Here is a 21671-nt window from a genome sequence, read left to right as displayed (position 1 = left end):
TTATGAGAAACAGCCTTGTTCCTGACGCCCCATTCGCTCTCAATGGAACGACCATCTCCGAATGCAACAGCTATGTCTACCTAGGTCGAGAGGTCAACATGACAAATGACCTGGCACCCGAGCTGCGCAGGAGGAAGAGAGCGGCTTGGAACGCCTTCAAGAACGTCGAAGAAATAGCTAAGAGGACGAAGAACCTCCGGCTCCGGGCACATCTCTTTGATTCCACTGTTCTTCCTGCATTAACATATGCCTCAGAGACCTGGGCCCTACGCAAACAAGATGAGAACGCTATTCAGGTCTCCCAAAGAAGAATAGAAAGAGCTATGCTTGGAATATCACATTTCACTCAAATGAGAGAACGAATCCGGAGTTCTGACATCCGTCGACGATCAAGGATCAGGGACGCTGTCTCATTTGCCAAGGTGTCGAAAATCAGATGGGCTGGTCATGTAATGAGATTTAAAGACGACCGTTGGACTAGAGCTGTTACTGATTGGATTCCACGGGATGTCAAAAGACCGCGTGGCCGCCCACCTACCAGATGGTCAGACTTCTTCGTCAAGATCATGAATGATCGGTTTGAGGCCCTTCATGTTCCCGGAGCGAACAGATGCCATTGGGCTACACTAGCACGCGACAGGGACAAATGGAGACGTTACTGGCGCCCGCTCGAGCAAATCGACGACTAACGGGAAGTTAAGTGATTAAGTGATTTATTTTGTAAGTGTTTATGTTCATAAACACAAATAAATGAACTGCTAGTTTCCATAGTCATAAAGGTCTCTGATCTCTCTCTTTCTCTCTCTCTCTGTTCCTCTCTCTCTCCCTCTCTTCCCCCTTCCCCCCACTAAATAATACTGTTTCACTTCAGCAGAATGAGCTGGGTTTTGATCCTGTTAAACTTATTTCGGGGGGGGGTGGGCGCTGGAGTGATAGCACAGCGGGTACGGCGTTTGCCTTACACGTGGCTGACCCAGGTTTGATTCCCAGCATCACATATGGTCCCCCAAGCACCGCCAGGAGTAGTTCCTGAGTGCACGAGCCAGGAGTAACCCCTGAGCATTGCTAGGTAGTGACTCAAAAGGCAAAATAAATAAATAAATAAATAAACTGATTCTGGGGAACCAACACAATGGCCCAGATGCTCGACACCCTCTGTGAGTCCTTGAACCCTGAACAGCTCTCCAGGGAAGGGCAAGAGTGTGGTTCATTTTAAGAGTAAGAAAAATGAGGCCTGGGTGAGGCGGGCAGAGGGGAAGTGGGTAAAGCACTTGCCTTGATCTCCACCAATGAAGCTGGCATCCCCAGTATCTCATACGGTTCTACCCCCCCCAACACACACACACACGCACACGCACACACGCACGCACACGCACGCGCGCGCACACACACACACACACACACAATAGAGTGATCACTGAGCACCTCCAGGTGTGCTTCCCTCCCCAAAAAAGTAATAAGAAAATTGAGATTGGGCGGTACCCAGGCCCATCTGGTCCAAGGCAGTCCAGAGCTCTTTCTGCCAACCTAATTGCTAGGGGTTAGCAATCCCCTCAGCCTTAGTGGCTTTTGAGCAGCTCACACACTCATAGAACAGAACCCCTGGCTGTCAGCGAAACTTCAGTGATGCAGATGAGTCTTCTCAGTTCTTCCCCCCACTGCTCAGAAGCCTTCAGTGAAAATTTTATTTTTCATCGCTTTCAAGCATCTAGTAACTTTAACACTAAAAAAAAAAAAGAAAGAAAGAAACACACACTAAATCACCCAGGCAGAGAGATAGCTTAAAAGAATAAAGATGAGGGCGGAAATTAATACAGTGGTTAATACCTTGTAGGAGACAGACCTGGTTTCGACCACCAGCATACCATATGGTCTCTTGAGCACAGCCAGGAGTAATTTCTGAGTGCAGAGCCAGTAGTAAGCCCTGAACATTGCTGGGTGTGGCCCCCAAACAACAACAAAGTCAAGTCCATGGGTGTTTTGTGTTTTTGTTTGTTTTTGTTTGAGGCTACACCTGGAAGTCCTCAGGGCTTACAACTGTCTGTGTTCAGGAATCACTCCTGCTGAGGCTGGGGCCAGGGATGGAATCTGGGTCCACCATGTGTAAGGCAAGTGCTCTACCCACTGAATCTCTCCAGTCCATCGAACTCATATTTGCATGCCGGAGCCTGGCATCACGTGATCTTAGAAGAGACCCCTAAAGACTGAACAGGGAGTAACCTCAAGCATCCGTGGGCATGGCCCAAAGTTACATAATCCATACACAGTGTGCCAGGAACTGAGGTGAGTGCAATATCACCTCAGATACATTATCTCATTCGGTCTTTGAGGCAACCTCATGTGGCTGACAATCCCACTTTCTGAAAGGGACAATCGAGATAAGCTCAGTAAGAGGGTCTCCACTCTGGGGTGGAGCAATAGTGCAGGGGTGGGGCTGGAGCAATAGCACAGTGGGTAGGGTATTTGCCTTGCACGCGGCCGACCCGGGTTCGATTCCCAGCATCCCAATATGGTCCCCTGAGCACCACCAGGAGTAATTCCTGAGTGCAGAGCCAGGAGTAGCTCCTGTGCATCGCCGAGTGTGATCCCCCCCCCCCCTAAAAAATAGTGCAGCGGTTAAGACACTGCACACCGTCCAGTCCAGTTTGATCCCCAGGACTGCGTATGGTCCCACATGAGCACCACAAACAAGCAAGGAGGCAGTAGAAATATAAATTAAGAAGACAATAGAATCCAGCATTTATATATTCTAACCTTTTCATTATTTGTTTTCTATATCAATTTTTTGGTGGGCAAGGCATTGCTCCAGGGACTGCTCCTGGTGATGCTCGGGGACCAACCGGATGGTGCCAGGGACCAAAACCAGGCCTGCTGCATGTAAAGTGTGCTTTCAGCCTGTTGAGCTTTCTCTCTAGCCCTAATTCTTTTTTTGCTTTTTTTTTGGGGGGGCATACCCAGTGGTGCTTAGGGTTTACTCCTGGCTCTGCACTCACTCCTTACAGGCTCGGAGGATCAAATGTGGTGCCTGGGATCAAACCTCGGTCATTTGCATGTACTATAATATGACTCCAACCCCAGCCCAATTCTTCTTCTTCTTCTTTTATTTATCTTCTCCCACTTTCCTTCCATTGCCCTGATGTTGTTGCAAGGAAGTTATACACACACCTGTATATGTGAGTGGCTGTAGCACTCACATATTTCTAGCTGTAATGCTTGCCCTGGGATTACTGCACATCAGGTTAGGGTGCCAGAATACTTGCCCAGGTGCTCATTGAAATTTCCATTCCTCCGGTATTTGCGTCTGTGTTCACCAAGGGCCATTCTCTTAGACATGTTATGGTTGGTGCTTACCAGGTGTTACATTTCCTGGTCTTGGCACATGCATGTCTTTTTAGTTGCAATGCCAGGGGATGAGCATTTGTGGTGCTTACATATAACCTGCTTTTATGTGGCAGGTTATTGTTTGAGGTGCTATGAGTTACAGACAGCAGAATTGTCAGAAACACATTCAGCTTATATAAGATACTGGGGATTGCAAAGTTAGACTACACATATGCTTGCAACACAAGCATTCTAATACCCTGAGCTATTTTTCTGGGCCCTATCCTGCTTTAAACTCCAGAGTAGGCTATAGAATCATATTTTGAGCACCATTGTGCAGATAGGCTGAGGCAGGCATGTCCCATTCTCAGAACACTTAGCCTACTGTGAAAAAGTACACTAGGGAAACACATTGCAAAACCCTTTAAATAGCTCCTGCAATTGTAAGTGTGGCCTAAGCACAGCTGTTTAAAAATAGTAAAATAGGAAAAAAAAACCAACGTGGGGGGCTGGAGTGATAGTATAGTGGGTAGGGCATTTGCCTTGCATGTTGTCGGCTCAGGTTTGATCCCCAGGATCCCATAAGATTCCCTGAGCACTGCTGGGAGTAATTCCTTAGTGCATAGCCAGGAGTAACCCCTAAGTATAGCCAAGTGTGGCCCCTCCCAAAACAATTTTGCTCCCCTCTCCCTCCAAAAAGGTATTTCTGACTGGAGTACATGCTTTGCATATGGGAGGCATGGTACCCTGAGCACTGAGTCAGGAGTAGCCCCTGAACGCCACTGGGTGTAGTTGAAAAACAAAAAATAAAACACAAGATCTTTCCACTTCCAGAAAGTCCCGATGGAACCTCACTTCATGATTCACTCCCCTTACATATCTGAGGCACAGGACCTGTGATGGGTTCAGTCATTTAGAGGAAAAGGTTCAGGTCTTGGAGTCAAAGGGGTCTCTTGAGCCCTTTTGTCTAGTACACGTTTTAAAATTTTTGGCCGGGAGTTGAGGGGGTGGGCGGTGTGCATCCAGTAATGCTCAGAGCTTGCTCCTGGTTCTGTGCTCAGAGATTACTCAGGAAACCATATGGAGTGGCAAGAATGGAGCCTGGGTGAGCTTTATGCAGCCACTGTGTAATGTAACCAGTTCTAATGCTGCACGGATGACATATCCTCATGTCTCATAGGCATATCTCACTGACGTCTTTGGTGACCAAATGAGTTAACTGTGGTGCTAGAGAGATGACAAAGGGTTGTGAACATACTTTGATGTAGTGTCCCCTGAGTGTTACAGGGTGGTAAAGGTAAAGGTAAAGGCCCTCCCGTTGTTCATCGATTTGCTCGAGCGGGCCCAGTAACGTCTCCATCGTGAGACTTTGTTGTTCTCCTGCGTTTGGCGTATCGAATACGTCACGGGGAGCTTGCCAGGCTCTGCCGTGCGGGCGAGATACTCTCGGTAGCTTGCCGGGCTCTCCGAGAGGGGTGGAGGAATCGAACTCGGGTCGGCCATGTTGGCTGCGTGCAAGGCAAACGCCCTACCGCTGTGTTATCGCTCCATGGTTCCAAAAAACAAAAACAAAGTTAGTGACTTGAGGCTGGAGGAAAAGACAATGTTTGGATGCTGGCCTTGCATGCAGCTGACCCAGGCTCTGTTCCTGGCACTCCATATGGTTTCCTGAGTAATCCCTGAGCCTAGAACTAGGAGCAAGCTCTGAGCACTACAGGGTGCACACCGCCCGCCCCACACCCCCTGTCAAAAATTTTAAAGAGTATATTAGAGGCCCAGAAAATACATGAGTTGAGGCATTTGTCTTTCATGTGCATGTGTGAGGGTTATGGGAGGCAGTTTAGCTCAATTTCCTTAATTTTATTTCCTTATAGTGTATATATGGGTGAAAGCAATGAATGTATTTTAATACCTTTATTTTTGGTTTGGAGGCCAACCTCATGGTGCTCAAGGCTTATTCCTGGCTCTGTGCTCAGGGATCACTCCTGGCAGTGCTCAGGAGACCATATGTGGTGCTGGGAGGATCAACCCCAAACCCACTGTGTGCAGGGTGGGGGTGCGCACCTCTGGGGACTCCGAGATGAGAGCTAGGCCTGCAGCATGGCTCACAGCACAGTTGGGAGCCTCCCGATGGCCCCCATGCTGCTCTCCTATCCCCTGCCCTGCCCGGGAGATGGCATTTCCCTGCGAGAGCCTGAGAATCACGTCCTTGGCCAGCTCTGAACTGGACCCAACTCAAATCAGGGCGGGTTTGGCTCTTATCAAATAGGGGTGTTGAGGGCCAGCCTGCTGGCCTGGTTTCATCCCCTCAAGCACCTCTGGTAGAGGTCCTTCTACTCCCAGCACTGCGGGAACAAAACACAAAAAAATGAGGTGCTGATCCCGGATGACCATGTGAAAAATTCCTACAGAGAGCTCCAGTGGATGCAAAAGAGAATGTTTGACCATCTCATATGAAACATCCAGAAGAAGCAAGTGTGTTGGAGTTGAAAGATAGGACAGTAGAGCACCTGCCTTGGATGCTGTCACCCAGGGTTGACCCTCAGCACTCCATGTGGTCCCCTGAGCCTCACCAGGAGAGATCCCTGAGCACCCCTCAATGCGGCCCCCAAACACCACTGGCACTACCCAAAAGAACAGAACACAGGTATTTAGAGGGCCTGGGAGAGGGGGAAATGCAAACTCTTGGCATTGAGTAAGCCCTGAGCACCACAAGGTGTGGCCCTGGAGCTGGAGGATAGCACAGCGGGTAGGGCGTTTGCCTTGCACACGACCAACCTGGGTTCGATTCCCAGCATCCCATATGGTCCCCCCCCCCAGCACCACCAGGAGTACTTCCTGAGTGCAGAGCCAGGAGTAACCCCTGTGCATCGCTGGGTGTGACCCAAAAAAGCAAAACAAAAACAAGGTGTGGCCCCAAAACCAAGTAAGAAGAAAAGAAAAACTCTTCAGCCGTGGATAAACTTAATATACGACTGAGTTAAGTTCATTATGTGAGTTTTTTAGGGGAAATTGAGTCTTTGTTGTTTTTGAAGTGACAAAATTGTGACAAAGCAACTGAGGACTCCTTACTGTTCTACAAAGCCCCCTGGGTAATTCAGGGCCTTTTGTGATATTACGACCAATATTCCCACTTAAGTTGTATTCACACTTAGGTTGGGGAGGCTGTCTTTTTGTTTGTTTGTTTGTTTGTTTGTTTTTGGACCACACCCAATTATGTTCAGAGGCTACTTCTGACTCTGCACTCAGAAATTACTGCTGGCAGTGCTGGGGGACCATAAGGGATATAAGGGATCCAGAAAATTGAACCTGGGTTGGCTTCATGTAAAGCAAGTGCCCGACCCACTGTACTATTGCTGTGGGTCCCCAGGCTATATATTTATGTATGTCCTTTTACCTTATTTATTTGACCATCTGCCCAGGTGTTTTTGTTTATGTGTTTGTTTTGTGTTTGGACCATACCCGGTGGCACTCCAGACCTACTCCTGTCTTTGTGGGATCACTCTTGGCGGAGCTCAGGGGGACCATATGGGGTGATATGGGGTGTGGGGGAATGAATTCTGGTTGGCCTCATGCAAGGAAAGCATCCTCTCTGCTGTATACTAATGTGATAAATTGACCGGAAGTTATCAGAAAAGCAGGTGGCTGCTAAAAGATAGCTGGGAAGCAGCATGCGACATGTAGGGACAGGATGCCTCGAGAACACCTGTGTCTAGACAAAATAGCTATCACACATTGCTCCTTCCAGCTGCCAAGTAGAAAATTCTTTAGCCATTCCTGACTAACCACAAACATCTCGCTTGGGTACTAAAACTATGCTTGCTTAGTTAATGAGCAAGTTGACTGATGTAGCCTAGCAGAATGTGATAAGGACTGTTTAAAGCCTTGCCTGGGTTCAGGTTCAGCTCTGTTCACTACACAAATCCCTCCCTCAGGCTAGGCTGCCCCTGCAGGTTGTCGATTGCCTCGAGCAGGCCCCAGTAACGTCTCTTTCATCCTAGCCCTGAGATTATATTCAAGGCTCTTTAGGAGAATGAGACCCATCATTGTTACTGGTATTTGGCATATTGGGTACGCCACGGGGAGTTTGCCAGACTCTGCCATGTGGGCAGGCTACATTCGGTAGCCTGCCAGTTTGTCCAAAGTAGGAGTGAGATAATAAGATGTCATAATAAGATGTCACGCGGCCGCGAATGCCCCTGCAGGTTATTAAAGGTTAATAAAGGCTCTTCAGATTGGCAAACAAGCTTATTCCAGACTTCTTGGAAAATTCTTACACCGTAACACCATGGCTCGGGCCCTCATCTGCCCATCAGCCTGTTACCTCTTAGACTCTGATGAGCCCTGTAAACTTTCTCTCAGTATTAAAGAGAGCTCAGGAATTTGCAGGACAGTTTAAAATGAAGGATGGGAACTGCAGGAGCAATCTGAGTCTTCCTCTCTCGAGGCAAGCAGCATTTAGAAGGGAACACAATTTCAGGATCAAGGAGATGGTGAGAAATGCTACAGAAAGAAACCAAGAAGGCTTCAGGGTATAGGTGTCGTTTGCTTTTTTTTCTTTCTTTTTTTCTTTTTGGGTCACACCTGGCAACGCACAGGGGTTCCTCCTGGCTCTGCACTCAGGAATTACTCCTGGCGGTGCTTAGGGGACCATATGGGATGCTGGGGATCAAACCCGGGTCAGCCACATGCAAGGCAAAATGCCCTACCCGCTGTGCTATCACTCCAGCCCCACCATTTGCTTTTTTATTTTGGGGGTTATTTGGGGGACACATCTTGCAGTAGTCACTCCTTACTCCTGACTGTGCTCGGGAAACTCCTGGCAGTGTGATGTTGGGGATGGAAGGGATATGGGCCCCATGCAAGGGAGCACAGTAAACTTTCTATTACCTGACCTTGTAGGTGCCATTTGAGCTGGACCTTCAGGGGTAATAGAATCTGGATAAATATAAACATGAGGGGGCAAAGAAATAGCACAGGGTGGGTAGGGTTCTTGCCTTGTACACAGCAGACTGGGTCCCCTGAGCACTTCCAAGAATAAATTCTGAGTGTAAATCCAGGAGTAACCCCTGTGTATCAACAGGTGTGGCCCAAAACCCCTTCCTAATTTTTTTAAAGAGACATAATAATCTTCTAGGAGAAAGCTGGAAAAGCAAAGGACATACATCTAGGTAATAATTAGGTCAGTTCAACTCTAGAGTATTTGAGGGAGAGTTTATAAAAATGAACATGCATGCAGGCTGATAGAGTAGGGAACTGTTTTTAGCTTTGTGACATTTAGTCAAACAACTTGCATCATTGAGCCTTTTTTTTTTGAGAAGAGCCTCACAAGCAGTGATGGGGGTAGTCATTCCCTACCATCAGGTCAATACAAGGGCCTGGAGGACCATCAGGGCAATACCCAATGACATTGGGACCTTCGGAACATACCCAACGATACTCAGGGGTCCTTGTGGTTCCAGGGATCCCAGCAGAAGCATGCCCCTCAACCCCTGTGCTATCTCTCAGTACCACCCCCAGCTCATTTAATCATAGTTTCCACCTTTCATATTTATTGTGAAACAAATACCTCTATTATGGGTTGTATGTGTCTCCCTAAAAAGAAATATTCAGTACTTCAGAATGTGACCTTATATGGAAGTCAGGTCTGTAGATATAATCAAATTAAGATGAGATCATATTCAATTAGTATGAGCCTAATTTAAATTTTTTTCTTTGGTTTTTGGGCTACATCCTGCTGTGCTTATTTCTGGATCTGCGCTCAGGGATCACTTCTGGCAGGCTCAGGGATCACTTCTAGCAGGGTCAGGGGATCAAATATTGGTCAACTGCATGCAAGATAAATACCCTATCTGCTGTACTATCACTCTGGTGCCAGGGTAAGGTGATTGCCTTGCTTGTGCCAGACCCAGATTTAATTCTCAGTATCCCATATGGTCCCCCAGCCCACTAGAAGTGATTCCTGAGCACAGATCCTTGGAGTAGCCCCTGAGCACTGCTGGGTGTGGCCCAAAAACAAAACAAAAGAATAAGAAGGGAAACAGGGGCCAAAACAATAGTACAGCAGGTAGGGTGCTTGCCTTGCTCTCAGTCAACCTGGATTTCATCCTTGGCACGACATATGGTCATCCTGCGATTCCTGACTGCAAAGTAAGCCCTAACTACCACCAAATGTAGCCCAAACAGTAAGCCCTAACTACCACCAGATGTAGCCCAAACATGACAGAGAGAGAAGGAGGAAAAGAAAGAAAAAAAGAAAGAAAGAATGAAAGAAAGAAAGAAAGAAAGAGAGAAGGAAGGAAGGAAGGAAGGAAGGAAGGAAGGAAGGAAGGAAGGAAGGAAGGGAAAGAAAAAAAGAAAAGAAAGAAGAAAGAAAGAAAGAAAGAAAGAAAGAAAGAAAGAAAGAGAGAGAAAAGAGGAAGGATGGAAGGAAGGAAGGAAGGAAGGAAGGAAGGAAGGAAGGAAGGAAGGAGGGAGGGAGGGAAGGAGGGAGGGAGGGAAGGAGGGAAGGAAGGAAGGAAGGAAGGAAGGAAGGAAGGAAGGAAGGAAGGAAGGAGGAGCAGCAGGAGAAAGAGGGAGAAGGGGCAGAAAGCAGGGAAAGGGAGGAGGAGAAGAAAGCATGGGGCTTGAGAGAGTTCAGGGGTTAAGGTGTTTGCTCTGACCATAATGTTGGTTCAAACCCTGGTACTACATATGTTTCTCTGAGAACTACTAGGTGTAATTCCTGAGAACCACCAGGGGGACCCAATTCTGCGTGCGCACGCACGCACACATGCATGCATACACACACACACACACACACACACACACACACACACAGAAGAAGAGAAGGAAAACAGACACCAAGCACCATGAAACCACAGAGACTGACTTAGAATGATGCAGTTTCAGGCTAAGGAATCTACGAGACTGGTGAATGGCATCCTAGGAAGAAACCAGGATTCTAGTTTGACGTTTCAAGGGAATCTGGCTCTGCTGACACTCTGATTTTGGACTTTTAGTTCCCCAAACTATGAAGGAATCAAGTTTTGTGTCTTAAGCCACCCAGTTTACGGTACCTTGTTCAGGTATGCTTGGGCAATGAATACACTTAGTGAAGTGAAGACACTGATGAGTATTAGCTCCCTCTCACTCCCTGGGAATGAAACAGAATTTTGGTTCTTACCCTGTAGGTCAAAGAGACATCTGTTTTTGAGTAAGGGAGGTACGAGAATTTAAGGTTTGTAAAATAAGACCTGGAGATGGAAAGAGGCTTTTGCTTTATTTAGTTCATTCACTTGAGAGCTAATGGATTTTACTAGTTTGGTTTAGTTTTGGTTTTGTGGCCACACCTGGTGGTGTTTAGAGGTCACTCCTTAGTATAGTGCTCAGAAGGAGTTTTTCCCAGTGCTCAAGAACCACAGGGTGCTGGGGATCAAACCCAATTCTTCAGCATGCAAAGCAGTTACATTAGCTCTTTGAATGATCTCCCTAGTCAACGATTTTTTTTTCTTTTTTGGGTCACACCCAGCAATGCTCAAGGGTTACTTCTGGCTCTGTGCTCAGAAATTACTTCTGCCGGTGCTTGGGGAACCATATGGGATGCCAGAAATTGAACCCGGGTCGGCCGTGTGCAAAGCAAACGCCTTACCCACTGTATTATCACTTCAGCCCCAATGATTTTTTTTTTAAGTGGGGCTTTTAGCTTAGAAACTTTTATGGAGGAAATGAGGACAAAGGCGCCAGATAATCAATATCGCCAATTTACTTACATAATCCAATTGCTCTTTTGCTAGGACATGGAGACCTGATTGGCACGTAGTCAGATCAGTAGAAACAGCTGAGGGGTGGGGATCTGTAATCTATATAAACTCCGTCACTGCCACAGTATTGCTTCACATTTCAGGCGAGAAGATGAAATGGGCCCTGGGTTCCTCCATGTAGATCTCACAACACTGGCAACAGAATTCTGGACAGGTCAGTTGCAGGCAGTTGTTTTCTGACTCACTTGAGCCCAGCCAGAGTCTTCCTTCTCTCTGCGCTCCGATCTCCTGTGTCCCTTCTGGGTCACCTGCTTACGCTGCACATCTTCAGAAATGTGCTGTGCTGGGCCTGAGTCGGTAGAAATGGAAGTAGGCGTCTTCAGCAAAAGCTGAGACAAAACCGACCCTGCTTTTTAGATTCACAAATTCAATCCCTGGAGGTGCAATTCATGGACACACTGGTCGTCCAGCTGAGCACTCTGGGGCGCCCCCTGGTGGTGGGCGAACCAACTCCCCATTTGGCCGAAGCTCCAGCAGCTGCATCCACACCCACCTGCTGCAGCCCTGCCAATGGCCTAACTTCAGGGCCTCGCTAAGAATCTGCAGACACTAAACCGCAAAAGCCGAGGCACTCCGGTGTTGGGAGCACAGGAGTTCCCTTGGAGTGGGCACAGCAGCCTCCGCCCACCCCCAACCATACCACAGCATGCTTTTCTTATATGCCATCCACAAGAACCTGAAGTTGGTTCTGCTGCAACAGAACCAGTAGTAGAAACTCATGGAAGGGTTCTTTCTTGAAACTTTTGTGGTCTTCAATGCTCCAGAGGAATGTTATGTTTTCATCGACTTCTCTAAAGATAAAAGTCTTTGGGAGCCCTGGGCTGGAGTGATAGACAGCGGGTAGGGCGTTTGCCTTGCATGCGGCCGACCCGGCTTCGATTCCCAGCATCCCATATGGTCCCCTGAGCACCGCCAGGGGTGACTCCTGAGTGCAGAGCCAGGAGTAATCCCTGTGCAACGCTGGGTGTGACGCAAAAAAAAAAAAAAAAAAAAGAAGTCGTCTTGGGATCCCTATCTAATAAGTCAATAGCTTGAAAGTCTGGTGAGTCTAAAGGGGAATCCCATATCTCATTTCATTATTTTCTCCAACAGATTTACTAAGTCTGTTCCTTCTTCATTTTCTCCATTCCTTCTCCATTTCCTTCTTGAGAAAGAAGATTGAGATTTTGTCCTTTCCAGGACCACCAGGGCTGGAGAACACAGTATACAATTCCCCCCTTATCTTCACCTGTAATCTCCTTTGATTCTCTCTGCCTTTGATCATTTTTTTAATCTGATTTTACTTTAATAAGCTTCAGCTTTTTTTTCCCATAAGAGGTATTTTCTAGAATATACATCTACGCTTAAGAAATTATGAAAATTATTTATAAAATTCATCAAACTCATGAAAATGGAAGAGGAACTGAACAGACACTTCTTCAAAAAAGAAATACAGATGGCCAACAGACATAAAATATGTTCATTGTCACTGATTTTAGGTAAATCAAAGTGACAATGAAGTATCACTTCACACCAATTAAAATGGTCTACATAGAAAAGTCCAGAAACAATCAGTGCTGAAGGAAATGTGATTAAAAAGAATTCTTGGGGGCTGGAGTGATAGCACAGTGGGTAGAGTGTTTGCCTCGCACGCAGCTGACCCGGGTTCAATTCCCAGCATCCCTGAGCACCATCCTGAGTGCATGAGCCAGGAATGAGCCAGTAAAAAAGAATTCTCATTTGCTTTTTCAAATTCAGTACTGTGATTTACAAAGCTGTTAATACAGTTCACTTGATCACTTGATCACTTGACATCCCGTTACTCATCGATTTGCTTGAGCAGGCGCCAGTAACGTCTATATTCGTTCCTGTCACATGCTAGTGTAGCCCAATGGCGTCTGCTCATTCTAGGAATACGATCAGCCTCAAACCAATTGTTCAGAGTCTTGAGGAAGAAGTCTGACCATCTCATAGCTGGGCAGCCACACGATCTTTTGACGTCCCGTGGAGTCCAGTCGGTAAACAGCTCTAGTCTAGCAGTCATTTCCAAATTTCATTACGTGTCCAACCCATCTGATTTTTAATGCCTTGGCAAACGAGACAGTGTCCCTGATTCTTGATTGTCAGCGGAGGTCAGAACTCTGGATTGTTTCTCTCATTTGAGTGAAGCGTGATACTCCAAGCATAGCTCTTTCGATTCCTCTTTGGGAGACCCTAATAGCATTCTCATCCTGTTTTCATAGGGCCCAGGCCTCTGGGGCATATGTTAATGCGAGAAGCACAGGGGAATTGAAGAGACGTGCTCGGAGCCAGAGGTTCTTCATCCTCTTAGCTATTTCTTCAACGCTCTTGAAGGTGTTCCAAGCTGCTCTCTTCCTCCTGCGCAACTCAGGTGCCAGGTCATTCGTCATGTTGACTTCTCGACCTAGGTACACATAACTGTTGCATTCGGAGATGGTCGTTCTGTTGAGAGTGAATGGAACGTCAGGAACAAGACTGTTTCTCATAAACATTGTCTTCGTGAGATTCAGCTGGAGTCCAACCTTTCCACACTCATGGTCAAAGTCGGCCAGCATTTGTGCTGCTTGGCTAATGTTTGGTGTTATTAGAACGATGTCATCAGCAAAGTGGAGGTGGTGTAGTTGCAGACCGTCTATCTTCACTCCCATTCCTTCCCATTACAGTTGTCGCAAGATATTCTCGAGGGTGGCACTGAAGAGTTTTGATGAAATGGTATCACCCTGCCAAACCCCTCTCTTGACATCGATGATCACTTCTTTGTAGAATGGTGAAATCCTGGTAGTGAATCCATAATACAGCTCACGGAGGATCCTGATGTAGTGAGTTTGAATGCTCTGATTGGTTAGGGCTTCGATGACCACTTCAGTCTCAACAGAATCAAAGGCCTTCTTTAAATCAATGAACATTAGACAGAGCAGCATCTTGAACTCCCAAGAAACCTCAATGAGCTTGGTTATTGCCGCACCATATTTGATAAGGTTCAACTATGGTTTGAACCATGGGAACACCTACAAGGGCAATTAGAGGCTGCCCCAAAAGCCTCTCTCCCTCTCGGAGAGCCTGGCAAGCTATCCGTGGTGTATTCAATATGCCAAAACCAGTAATTACAATGGGTCTCATTCCCCTGACCCTGAAGGAGTCACCAATATGGCAGCGTTGAGAAGGATGAGGAAGGAGAGGCTGATAAAATCTCAAGGCTGAACTAGGCTGCCAAAACAAAGAAAGACAAAAATGATTGTACTTTCAATGCACGTACACTGGCATCAGATGCATCCATCGATGACCTGATGGTACAAGCATAAAAGATCAAGTATGACATTATTGGTCTGACCGAGACAAGAAGGCATCAATCACATCACACCGTTTTCAACACTGGAGAATAATTGTTCCTCGGAACATACGACAAAGAGGCATCAGAAGTGTTTTTGTCAACACGAACTTGGCCATGAGCATTGATTCATTCGAATTCTTAACAACCCAAATCAGACGATTACACTTGAATAGATGTGGCTCAATCTTTGTTGTCTACGCACCAACATCCAATTATGATGAAGGAGAAATTGAGAAGTTCTACGCAGAGCTGGAGAAGTTCTATAAAGAAGACCACACCTTCTGCAAGATCATTGTTGGTGATTTTAATGCCAAGATAGGACCGAGAAGATCAGCTGAAGAACTCCACATCGGGATCCATGGCCTAGAATGGAACGAACAGGGTAAGAGACTATCCGAGTTTATCATGTTGACCAAGACCATGCATGGTAACTCACAGTTCCAGAAGGCCGAATCTAAACATTGGACATGGGATGTTTGGGACATTGTGGACGGTTCCACAATGAAATTGACGACATCATATTCAATCAATGGCTTTGCCTGACCCATGTCGCTTGTCCCAAAATTCCAAATGGGATTGGACCACTGTCTCCTTGATGCAAAATTCTACTTCACCAAGCAGGGAGAAAGGGCTGCAAAGTTTAAGAAGAAAACTCCCAGAACGACCACCAACTGGGAGCTCTTTGGCACTATTGCTGCAACATGGGAAGATGCCTTCATTGACAACATTGACGAGGAATACAATCAATTGGTTCAGCACCTCCATGATTGTGCAAGGAACGCCAAGAGAGAGATAGCCACAAAAAAAGCCTGTCTTTGAAAACTCTTGAGCTTATTCGCCAACGTGGTTTGGTGCATGCCTCAGGCAACTGCAAGCGAACGTCTGAGCTTGCAAAGCAGTGCAGAGATGCGATAAAGGAAGACCTTAAAGAGAGAAGAGCAGCAGTGCTGATAGATGCGGCCGAAGCCGGGAAAAGCATTCGTAACACCCGCCTGTCCTTCGCTAACTACAAGACCAAGATGACTGCCCTTCGACGTCCTGATGGATCTCTCACATCTTCCAGAAGGGCAATGGAGAAGATTATCCAGGACTTCTACTCAGATCTCTTTGATAGCCACGTCCACCTGCCCACATACCAAATTCCGCAGGATGGATATGTCATTCCCAACGTTCTTCCTTCAGAAATCCGACATACTATTTTGTTGGTAAAGAAACGAACAGCACAGACAAGGTCAGACCTGAACACCTGAAGAACCTGCCGTCAGTACTCATCAATACGCTGGCTCGGCTCTTCACATGCTACCTGTCTGAATGCAAGGTTCCGTCCCAGTAGAAAACCAGTAGGACTACTACTGTACAAGAAGGAAGACATCCATGACATTGGCAACTATCGCCCGATCTACCTATTGTCTGTCATCTACAAGCTGTTCACTCGAGTCATCCTGAGTAGGATTGGCAGAACACTAGATGAAGGACAACCATGTGAGCAAGTCGGGTCCGCAAAGGATTCAGCACGATCAACCATATCCACTCAGTAACAACAAAGTCTCAAAAGTTGCCGTTACTGGGCCCGCTCAAGAAAATTGATGAACAACGGAAGGACAGTGACAGTGACAGTGACTACAACATATATCTACCTTTGATTTTTTTTTTCCTTTTTGGGTCACACCCGGCGATGAACAGGGGTTACTCCTGCTCTGCACTCAGGAATTACTCTTGGCGGTCTCAAGGAACCATGTGGGATGCTGGGAATCGAACCTGGGTCAGCCACATGCAAGGCAAATGCCCTACCTGCTGTGCCCCTGCCCCAGCCCCTGCCCCATCTGTCTTTGATCTTAATGATTCCTGTTTGCTTTTTTTTTTCTATCACTGATCCACAAACTGCCTCTGTTTCCCTCAGCTGCTCTCCCTGGATGCATGTGTACCCATGAACTTACTCCAAATAAACCTTGGTCTTGAAATGATGTTGGTGGACCCCACGGGTGGCTCACACGAGTCAGGAGGAGAGAAAGACAGTCACCCTCTCTCACGCCACCTCTGCCACCCAGGAGTCACTGAGAAGACTAGGACCAGTAAAGTCTGCAATGAGCCCCTGCTTGGCATGGGCCTGAGCCCCGCCAGCTTCAAAGGTGGCTGTCAGGTCTTCTCACACGCTTGGTCTTCTCTGCACAGAGTTGATCCCCGCCACCCAATTGCTCGGGGAGCCACGGACTCACGTTGGGGCGAGAATTTGCTCTGTGCAGGAAAGGAGAGGCCAGTCCCAGACTTTACCTGGGGTTTCTAGGGTTCTTGTCTCGCTCACAGAAAAGAATTTCAGGAGTAGACAAGCAGTGAAATAACAGGTTTTATTTGGAGTTTTTTGGAGAGAAAGAGAAAGGGGTAAGCGGATAAGTGGGGGAATGTAGAGTAAGAGAGACAGAGTAATGTGCTCAGAGAACGCGGGCTTCTCCAAGGGTGGAGAGAATCTCAAATGTGCTCTTGGGCTGGATTTCATAGATCCTTTGAGGTTCATTTCTGATTCGGAATGTTCTGGAATCTCCTTGGAGCTGGGTCACTGAAGTTCGGATTAAAAGAGAGGACCGAGGATTTTCAAAAAGAGAACTTCATGGGGAGGGGGCTTATATCCTCTGGGTCTGCCAAAGGTCTTATCAGGTCTTTGTTTTCTGTATCCATAAGGTGGATGAGTCCTAGAATTCTTCTTCCATGAAACTTTGTTAATCCAAGTTTCATTGTCAAGGGCCTTTCCCTATCTACCTGCCTACCTCAGATAGATCACATAAACAAGTTTAAGTTCTGCACATTTTGCTGTCACTTTCTTCCATTGGCTTCTGAATCCCTTTTTGTTTCTAGACTCTTCTTTAAGTCTTTGTAATGTCCCTGATTTCTATTTCCTAAAAATCTTTATTTGGGCCAGAGCAGTAGTACAGCAGGTAGGGTGCTTGCCACACAAGTGGTCGACTTGACTTCAATCCCCAGCATCCCATGGTCCTCTGAACCCCTCCAAAAATGAGCACAGAACCAGGAGTGTGCTCTGGGCACCTCTGGGTGTACCCCACCACCCCAAAATAAAATATTTTTATTCACTGGGCTGGAGCTATAGCACAGCGGGTAGGGCATTTGACTTGCACACAACTGACTCAGGTTCGATTCCTCCACCCCTCTTGGAGAGCCTGGCAAGCTACTGATAGTATTCCGCCCACACGGCAGAGCCTGGCAAGCATATTCAATATGCCAAAAACAGTAACAACAAGTCTCACAATGGAGACGTTACTGGTGCCTACTCGAGCAAATTGATGAACAACAGGAGGACAGTGCTACAGTGCTACATTGACAGTGGGTTGCAGTGTTCACATACTTAAGCTGCTGTGTGCAGGCAAGTTCTGGTGCTGGGGATTCCAAATGGCAGAGCTTAGCCAGATACCTTTCAATCGGTCCCAGGGAACCTCACCCAGGCTCTCTACTAACTGAATTATCTGTATCCTAATGTTTCTTATCTATTTTGAGCTTGAGGCCAAACCTGGCCGGGCTCAGGGCTTTTTCCTGGCTCTACCCTGGAGGTGCACCCTGTGAGGCGCCGGCAAGGCAGGCTTCTACCTGTTGCACCCGCTCTCCAGCCCCTACATTCCCCCCCCCCTTTTTTTTTTTGCTTTTTGGGTCACACCCCACGCACAGTGGTTACTCTTGGCTTTGCACTCAGGAATTACCCCTGAGGGGACCATATGGGATGCTGGGAATCGAACCTGGGTCACCTGCGTCCTGCGTGCAAGGCAAATGCCCTACCCTCTGTACTATCGCTCCAGCCCCCAGCCCCATACATCCCTTATTTTTAAAGTGAATTTCCCTGAAGTTCAGGCATCTGATCTTTCTTCTTATCTTTCAATTATCATATCTTCTGGGTCCTGATTAGCAGTGATCACCTCCCTCAGGGGACATGTAGCAATGTCTAGAGGCATTTTCCGGTTGTTAAAGTAGTGCTGTGGGTGGGACCGAGGGGGATTACTGTGCTCCTGACGTGAGTGAAAGCTGGGAATATTCTAGTAGATGTGATCTCCAAATAGGAAGCGTGTGGAGATAAAGAAATCAGCCCTACACCATTGTTTCTCAGCCAAGGGGGTTGGTCAGGTGAAAGTCACATAAGTGAGGGACCACAACCTGAGGCTAGAGGGTCATGCAGTAGGACCTTGCTTCCTTCCTCCACCGGAAGAAGGCAAGGCTGGGAAGGTCCATGGTCGGGAAAGGGTTGAGAGGCGTTGCTTGGGGCCTGTGCATCCCGGCAGCTGCTCAACATTTGCCTGTGGTCGCTGTTGAATTGCGTATTGCTGGGGCCTGGGGAGTGTTTGGGGCCTGGCACCCCCGGAGCCTCACACAGGGCAAGCGTGTGCCCTACCACTGAGGCACCTCCGCTTAATCACTTAATCACTTAACTTCCCGTTAGTCGTGGATTTGCTTGAGCGGGCGCCAGTAACGTCTCCATTTGTCCCTGTCGCGTGCTAGTGTAGCCCAATGGCATCTGTTCGCTCTGGGATCATGAAGAGCCTCAAACCGATCGTTCATGATCTTCACGAAGAAGTCTGACCATCTGGTAGGTGGGCGGCCACTTTTGACATCCCGTGGAATCCAGTCAGTAACAGCTCTAGTCCAGCAGTCGTCTTTAAATCTCATTACGTGACCAGCCCATCTGATTTTTGACACCTTGGCAAATGAGACAGCGTCCCTGATTCTTGATCGTCGACGGATGTCGGAACTCCGGATTTTTTCTCTCATTTGAGTGAAACGTGATATTCCAAGTATAGCTCTTTCTATTCTTCTTTGGAAGACCTGAATAGCATTCTCATCCTGTTTGCGTAGGGCCCAGGTCTCTGAGGCATATGTTAATGCAGGAAGAACAGTGGAATCAAAGAGATGTGCCCGGAGCCGGAGGTTCTTCGTCCTCTTAGCTATTTCTTCGACGTTCTTGAAGGCGTTCCAAGCCGCTCTCTTCCTCCTGCGCAGCTCGGGTGCCAGGTCATTTGTCATGTTGACTTCTCGACCTAGGTACACATAGCTGTTGTATTCGGAGATGGTCATTCCGTTGAGAGCGAATGGGGCGTCAGGAACGAGGCTGTTTCGCATAAACATTGTCTTCGTAAAATTCAGCTGTAGTCCTACCTTTCCACACTCACGGTCAAAGTCAGCCAGCATTTGTGCCACTTGGCTGATGTTTGGTGTTATTAAAACAATGTCATCAGCAAAGTGGAGGTGGTGTAATTGCCGACCATCTATCTTCACTCCCATTCCTTCCCATTCCAGTCGTCGCATGATGTTCTCGAGGGTGGCACTGAAGAGTTTCGGTGAAATGGTATCACCCTGCTGAACCCCTCTCCTGACATCAACAATCACTTCTTTGTAGAATGGTGAGATCCTGGTAGTGAATCCACAATACAGCTCACGGAGGATCTTGATGTATTGGGCTTGAATGCCCTGATTGGCTAGGGCTTCAATGACCGCTTCTGTCTCAACAGAATCAAAAGCCTTCTTTAAATCAATGAACGTTAAACAGAGCGGCATCTTGAACTCCTGAGAAACCTCAATGAGCTTGGTTATTGTGTGGATATGGTCGATGGTGCTGAATCCTTTGCGGAACCCGGCTTGCTCGCATGGTTGTCCTTCATCTAGTGTTCTGCCAATCCTATTTAGGATGACTCGAGTGAACAACTTGTAGATGACAGACAATAGGCAGATCGGGCGATAGTTGCCAATGTCATGGATGTCTCCCTTCTTGAACAGTAGTACGGTCCTGCTGGTTTTCCATTGGGACGGAACCTTGCATTCAGACAGGTAGCGAGTGAAGAGCCGAGCCAGTGTATTGATGAGTACTGATGGCAAGTTCTTCAGGTGTTCAGGTCTGACCTTGTCTGGGCCGGGTGCTGTTTGTTTCTTTACCGATGAAATGGCGTGTCGGATTTTGGAAGGGAGAACTTTGGGAACGACATATCCATCCTGTGGAATTTGGTATGTCGGCAAGTGGACATGGCTATCGAAGAGATTTGAGTAGAAGTCATGGATAATCTTCTCCATTGCCGTTCTGGAGGATGTGATGGATCCATCAGGACGTCGGAGGGCAGTCATCTTGTTCTTGTAGTTGGCGAAGCACAGGCGGGCGTAACGAATACTTCTCCCAGCTTCTGCCGCATCTACCAGTACTTCTGCTCTTCTCTCTTTGAGGTCTTCCTTGATCGCATCTCTGCACTGCTTTGCGAGCTCGGATGTTAGCTTGCGGTTGCCTGAGGCATGCGCCAAACCACGCTGGCGAATTAGCTCAAGAGTTTTCGAAGATAGGCGTTTTTTTTGTGGCTATCTCTCTCTTGGCGTTCCTTGCACATTCATGGAGGTGCTGAACCAGTCGATCGTATTCCTCGTCAATGTTGTCAATAATGGCATCTTCCCATGTTGCCGCAATAGTGCCAAAGAGTTCCCAGTTGGTGGTCGTTCTGGGAGTTCTCTTTTTGAACTTTGCAGCCCTTTCTCCCCGCTCTGTGAAGTAGAATTTTGCACGAAGGAGACGGTGGTCCGATCCCGTTCGAAATTTTGGGACAACAGCGACATCGGTCAGGCAAAACCGTCGATTGAATATGATGTGGTCTATTTCGTTGTGGAATCGTCCACCGGGAGACTCCCATGTCCAATGTTTAGATTCTGCCTTCTGGAACTGTGAGTTACCATGGGTGGTCTTGGTCGACTTGATGAACTCAGACAGTCTCTCACCCTTTTCGTTCCATTCTAGGCCATGGGTCCCGATGTGAAGTTCTTCAGCTGATCTTCTTGGTCCTGGCAAGAGCCTGGCAAGCTATCTGTTGTGTATTCGATATGCCAAAACCAGTAACTACAACTGGTCTCATTCATCTGCCCCTGAAGGCTTCACCGACATGGCAGCACTGAGAAGGATGAGAAAGGAGAGGCCGACAAAATCTCAAGGCTGAACTAGGCTGCCACAACGAAGGAAGACAAAAATGATCGTCTGTACTTTCAATACACGTACGCTAGCATCAGATGCATCCATCGAGGACCTGATGGTACAAGCACGAATGATCAAGTGCGACATCATTGGTCTGACCGAGACAAGAAGGCACGAATTTCACCATGCCGTTTTCGACACTGGAGAAGAATTGTTCCTCGGAACATGCGATAAAAGAGGTGTCGGAGGCGTAGGTGTCCTTGGCAACACAAACTTGGCCAAG

Source organism: Sorex fumeus, unplaced genomic scaffold (assembly GCF_029834395.1).
Source record: "Sorex fumeus unplaced genomic scaffold, SorFum_2.1 ptg000126l, whole genome shotgun sequence".
Taxonomy (NCBI): Eukaryota; Metazoa; Chordata; class Mammalia; order Eulipotyphla; family Soricidae; genus Sorex; species Sorex fumeus.
This window is presented reverse-complemented; position numbering follows the sequence as displayed.